The sequence below is a fragment of the Panicum virgatum genome, chromosome 5N, assembly GCF_016808335.1.
Source record: "Panicum virgatum strain AP13 chromosome 5N, P.virgatum_v5, whole genome shotgun sequence".
Lineage (NCBI taxonomy): Eukaryota > Viridiplantae > Streptophyta > Magnoliopsida > Poales > Poaceae > Panicum > Panicum virgatum.
The window spans coordinates 7916002-7922466 of record NC_053149.1 but is presented as its reverse complement, the minus strand read 5'-3'; the positions used below and the strand labels follow the sequence as shown (position 1 = coordinate 7922466).

General features: G+C 46.3%; 1 long non-coding RNA gene across 1 annotated transcript; it reads left to right on the top strand.

Annotated features, from left to right (window-relative positions):
- The first annotated feature begins 471 nt into the window (after positions 1-471).
- On the top strand, positions 472-5653 carry LOC120674344. The gene is made up of 4 exons (XR_005675057.1): positions 472-1078; positions 1700-1793; positions 4892-4929; positions 5397-5653. It is a non-coding gene; the product is annotated as an uncharacterized LOC120674344 (long non-coding RNA).
- The last annotated feature ends 812 nt before the right edge of the window (positions 5654-6465 follow it).

Sequence of the window (6465 nt, the reverse complement as noted above, 5' to 3'; positions counted from 1 at the left end):
TGCATCTCCTAGCCCAGACTTGGTCTAGCTAAACTTAGAATTTTAGCCGGGCTAGATCTAGTCGAACAACCAAACAGATCCTAAGGCCGTGTTTAGTTTCGGCGCAAAATTTTTTTGCGTTAGAATCTTACTAATTTGAAGTACTAAATGAAATTTATTTACAAAACTTTTTGCACAGATGGATTGTAAATCGCAAGACGAATCTAATGATGCTAATTAATCCATGATTAATTAATAATTAGCGGATGGTTACTGTAGTATCTTTGTTGCAAATCATGGATTAAGTAGGCTCATTAGATTCGTCTCGCGATTTACAGCCCATCTATGAAAAAAGTTTTGTAAATAGATTTCATTTAGTACTCAATACATGTGTCGAAAATTCGATGTGATGTTTTTGTTTTATGTTTACGGGATTTATGGTGTGGGAACGGCCTAATATCCAAACCGCTCGGAGCCGCTCGCCCGCTCCCATCCCCATCCCCATCCCCATCCCCGATTCCTACCCGCCGCCCCCGGCTACCCCGGAGGACCGAGCGCCCACCCGGCCACCCACCTCGACGGCGCCCCCAATCCCCGCCCCCGGCCCTCACCGCCGCCCGGCTGCTGGTCCCCGCTCCCATCCGCGTCGACTCCAGGCTAGGCCACCACCGCCCAGTGCCACGGAGCGCGTCCGGCGGCCGGCCCCCGCCCCGCGCCGGCGCGCGGACGGCCCACGCCCGTCCCTGCGGCCTCCGCCTCCCGCCTCCCCCCTTCCACGGAGGCCGGCGCTTATGCATCCCCGGTGCCACCAACGACGCCCGTAGGGGCTCCGTGCTTCCGCGGGGCTAGTGGCACACCCAATTTTAGTCTTCGCCCATGCCCAGGCCTCATCCAGATGCTCTGCACGGCTTCTCAAGCACAATGCTTCTCCAGCTCGACGCATAGCCACCCCGCCCCGCCAGCCTGATGCACGGCCGCCCGCACTGCCGGGCACCTTCCTCGACGCGCCGCCCGCGCCCCGAGCCGGGGACACATGGCCGCCCTCGCTGCTGTTCACCTTCCCCGACTGAGCAGGCTGCCACCGCCAGCACCAGCTCAGGTATGCATCCGTGTAGTTCGATGAAATGTCTATGTGGGTATATATGCTAGAGAAAAGACAACAGGTTACTTCAAAGGTGCCATGTGATGCTATGATTAGCAGATCACCATGCTTAAATGACACGCATGTTTAGGATTCATATAGCATTTTGGACGACTCTTATGCGCAACTAGAGGCAAACTGCAGATTTTCCAAAACCTTTTTTTTGCCATATTAGATGATGATGCGTGCTAGGATCAACTGCTGAAGGTCCTGCTTTCATAAAAATAGCAAATGGCTTGGTCTAGAAAATACAGATGGTTGGTCTCCAACTAATATTGTTGTGTATTTCACAATTTTCGTACTCGGTTCAAACTTCAGAAAAAAAATATGCAAATGCTGAAATTTGTGCAGCACTATATGTTCTTTAGCTTAAGGTAGCAATCGTCTCTCGGTTGACTTTTTTGTTTGACAATTTAGCATGCCTGAATCATAGATTAATATGCAGGTATCTCTTTGATTTGGACTCATTTATACGTGAATCAAAGACTTGTGACGATTCAGCTTGCCTTACTTATTCCGCAATGTCTACTCTGATCTTTTCAAATTAGTTCTGCTGTTCTTACTCTGATCTGTTTCCAGGGAGTTGAAATAGCAAAAGGCTTCACATTTTTGCTCTTTGCTGTGGGAGATTCAAGCTACACAGCCAGCCCTTGTGAAACATGCTCAAGTTGAGGTGTTCTGTTTCTAAATCTGAATAGTCTGATAAGGTGTTCTGTTTCTAAATATGAAAAGTTTGGTACGGTGTTCTGTGTGGAACCTGAGTCCAGTGACAATGAATCTGTTTCTAAATATGATGAAATCTCTTCTATGTCTTGAAAAGTGTGTCTATGTCTGGTATTTAATATTATAAAGTGTGCATATGTTAATTTAGAAATCTTCTCTTGCTATTTTTGTCTGTGCTATAAAATCATTTTTGTTAGAATAGGATCCAATTCAGTTCGATTTATGGCCACTCTTCCTCTGTTCTTAAGGCGTGAGGCGTCTGTGGCGATCCCACCCCTCTAAGGACGCCTAGGCGCGTAAGGCGCGTAAGGCGCGTGGCGAGGCGACGCCATAGACATATGTTAGAATACTATGACAACATAATTTAGTAGCACACATACATACCTTTGTTGAGCTGTTGTAGCACCCATTCTCCCCTTTGCTGCTGCTCTTTCCATCCATTCTCTTCTCCCAAGTAGCAAGCTACACAAATAATGAGCAATGAATCAATCAGCAAGACTAACAAAAGAAATTAAGTGCAAAAACTGGACACTGGCAACAGGAATGCATGAACACACAACACAGCAATACAATCACACGGCATAAGTGCATAACTAACATCATTAGTTCAGTACATCAGCCCATAAGTTTAGAGCCTGGTGGACATAATTAATATAGTTCTAGTCCACAATTTCAGACTCTAGTACTCCACATTAAATAAGACAATATAAGTAGTGCACAAAAGCAGCATGCTGTAAGTCTAAAATCTCTCAACTCCCATCTCTCGGATCTCATCTCTCAATAGCCATCATCGAACTCATTGGTGGGAGCATCATTTGTCGTTTCTGCAGCAACATTGGTAGGAGAGTCCTCATTGTCGGTCACATTTGCATCATCCTCCTCATCTTGTTCCCTCTCTTCATTGTCTGAACCGAGGTGTTCCTCCTCTTGGTCATCAATCTCATCTTCTTCATCAATAGTAGCAGTTCTACTTCTACCACGCTTGTAGACAATTGGATCACCACGGCTGTTTCTGTGAGCTCTCCTTGGAAAACAACGACCTTGGAGTGATTGAGAAGCACCAGTTGCTCCATCAACAAGCTCTCATGTGAGACCATCACCTAAATCAGAACCACGACGACCTTGGGGGGGTTCATGCAACGAATCTGCCCATTCATTGTCCCAAGCCAAATTTGAAATAACCAAAGGATCAATGTTTTTCTTCTTCTGACGCAGCATCTGAAACCTAGTTTTCATCTTGCGGTTGTATGAAATAAAGACTATTGCATTCAATCTCTTGTGCAGCAATCGATTCCTTTTCTTTGTATGCATCTAGAAAAGAACAAAATGGATTAGTAATTGTCTTGCTGAAAAGAACACATCAACAACAAAGCCTTTTAATCCCAAGCAAGTTGGGGTAGGCAAGTAACAAAATGTATGTCAATGACTCACATGTTCAAAGGTACTCCAATTTCGCTCACAGCCGGATGATGAAGCACATAGACCAACAACACGCCTAGCAAACCTTTGTAAGTCAATTGCAAGGCCACCATAGGATCATTTGACTTTGTTGGTCTTCGTTTTGGATCGGTCTTGGGATCATACTCTGCTGCCACAGAAGCTGGACTCTCCATTGTGTTGTTGGCTTGATGGCTGCAGTGTAAATAGAACTTTAATAAGCTAATCGGCAGTACTTTGTTTATTGATTAGCTAGAGCTAGCACAGCACAAAGTACTGCCTTAAGAACAGAGCATGTGATGTTGCTTTGTGCTGCCTTAAGAATAGAGCAGAGAAGAGGGCAGTAGGGCACTGGAAATTACCTAGCCATAGGAGAGGGCTGGCGTCGTGGACCAGCAGGGCCGTCGGGGACCAGGCGAGCAGCAGAGAAATCCCGGCGGACGTCGCTCTCCACAGATCAGAGGGGCAGCTGTACGCAGCAGCGGGAGGAGGCGAGGGCGGAGGAGAGGTTCCCCGCGAGCGAGCGCGCGGCGAGGAAGGACTCGAGCGAGGCGAGCAGCGGGGCCGCCGAGGACAGGAGCGCGGAGTGGGACGCCGAGAGGGAGCCCTTGAGCGCGTCGGCGTCGGCGAGGAGGGAGCGGAGGTCGTCGACGGCGCGGATAAAGTAGTGGAAGTGGGCGCGGCAGAGCTCCTCGATCTCGGCCTCCCGGTCCCGCACCGCGGCACAGTGTTCTAAAAAACGTTTTTAAACGTCGTTTAATCTTGATTAAACGCTGAATGGTGGCCAAGCGTTGCGTTTAATCACAGTGTCGTTTAATCACAACACACGTTTAATCATGTTCAATCTACGTTTAATCACAAAAAACTCTAAACCATAGGCAAGCGTTCGCCTAGCGTCTAGCGTTTTTTAGAACCTTGCCGCGGCACGGAGCGAGGCGAGCAGCGGCCCGGCGCACGAAGGGGCCCAGGTCCTCCCCAGCCGCGATGGCGGTGGAGAGCTGCGCGAGGTCCGCCTCGGACGGTCAGCTCCAGGCGCCGCCCTCTTCTCTTCCCTCCCTATCCACAGGTCAGCTCTCTCCGTTTCCCTCCCAAATTGCGTCGATTGCAAGCGGCCGGCCTCTATTTCCCGCGCCGCCCTCGGTTCCCGCTCGATTTCCCGCCGCTGGCTCGATTTCCTTCCGCCACTCGGTCTCCCGCGCGCCTCCCCTCTTTCCCGCCTGGGGCCTCACGTATGGCGCCCGCCTCATCCAATTGGACGCCCAGGAGACGCCTATGGACGCCTAGACGACGCCTTCGGCGCAAGGCGGACGCCATACGCAGTCGACCAAGGCGAAGCAGACGCTCAGGTTGCCAATCGCACCTTGTCGCCTAGGCGACGCCTGGGCGACGCCTTAAGAACAGAGCACTCTTCGATTCTAAATTATGAAAGATCATCTTCTCATTACAAGAAAGATGTTTGAGGCTGTCAACATGTTTTGTAAGAGAGTTGTGCCCTTCCACAGTAGTTTTTTTCTTTAGTTGATGATTGTATCTTAAATTTTGTCAATGATGATGGCGTTCAATAATTTAACAACTTGATGTTTTTGTAGTTCTCATTTTTGCTATTTTCAGGTAGTCTTACTTTGGATGAAAGCTCTGCATAATTCTAGGTGAGCTTAGCATATGTTCTTATCTCAGATTTAAATCATTACAAGTCCAGCAATCCTGCTAGTATACATTCAAATTTGAGTTAGGAACTACTGTGTGATCCTTAGGCTGTCATTCCTGGACCTGTCAAAATTAATTCTGTGTTTGATCCTTAGGTTGTGCTAGGCTTCTAGGCTTCTAGCATATGATTAGTTCAATCCTATCAGAATTAGATCTTCTATTACTTTCTGTAACATTGTATCTGTAGTAGCTTTTGCATGCTCAGAATAGCATAAATACTTCATATATTATTTAATGCTACAATTTAGTAAGCTTAATGTGAAATTTTGCAAATGGAATATGGGTGCGGGTGCATCTCAAGTAATATTTCAGAGAATAAGGAAAAAATTTATCTGTGTGATTCACTAATCTGCAAAGTCTATGTTGATGTTTTGAATTAATTGATTCTTCATGTTGTTTATGGCTGCAGATTGCTACTTTCAAAACAAGGTAGACCGCGGAGGATTCCCAATGAAGTAAAAAGCAAGATTTTGGCCGCCTGGCTTCCTACATTTACGTGAATTCCTATATTTATGTGCCCATGTTTCTATGTCTAGCAAACTAGGATATTGTATTTGTGCTATATGTGAATATTATCAGTGACATCTTGTGAATATTTTGATCTGGTATTTTAAAATGATACGGGCTTCATGGGCTGGTATTTGTGCTATATGTGATTATTTGTGCTACATGAATCTTGTTGGGCCACCAAATATTTTGTGACGAATCAAATTGTTGTAATGGAGATGCCACATCATACCCTAGTCATCGCCACGTCATGGGGCAAAAAATTTATGACGTTTTTTATCCTACATGGCATATGTACAGTTGTCCAGCCATATGATTTTGCGACATTCTTGGTATCAATAATGACGAAAAACAAGCATAATCATTTCGTGACGCTAGAACAATCGTCGTAAGATTTATGACGAAAAAATATATTTTCGTCGCAGAAGACTTTTTATTACATGGTATAGGCGACGAACTAATTTTCGTCACGCAAATGTCACAGATTATGAAAGATGATGAAAATACTACTTTCAGTGACATAAATGAAATGTTGTAGAAGCCCATATATGTTGTAGTGTCAAACCGAATTCTTCTCGGATTGAGATTCCTCTCGCTCAACCCGTCCTTGGGTTTCGCAATGCATCATCTACTTACAAACAGATGATCAGATCCATCTATGAAAATAGCTTGGATCGTGTCCTCTACGTCGAAAACCACTCAGTCACCGCTAGCCGGGAGGCACCCGTTTTCGACGTATATCCAAATCCAGTCGAGTCGTCCCAAGATAGCCTGGACTTCATTACCAGTAAGCTGGCAAAAATCCAACTCAAGTCTTGCCAAAGTCATACTCTCGCAGAACTACTCGATAACCTTCGAGAAGTTGCTAGCATTGATGATCTTCCGTTCCAATACGGCACTCCCCTTGCAACCGAGAGGGAGACGGGTTCTGGGGAAACTGTCCTAGCTGATTACGAATCAGATTTAGAAAG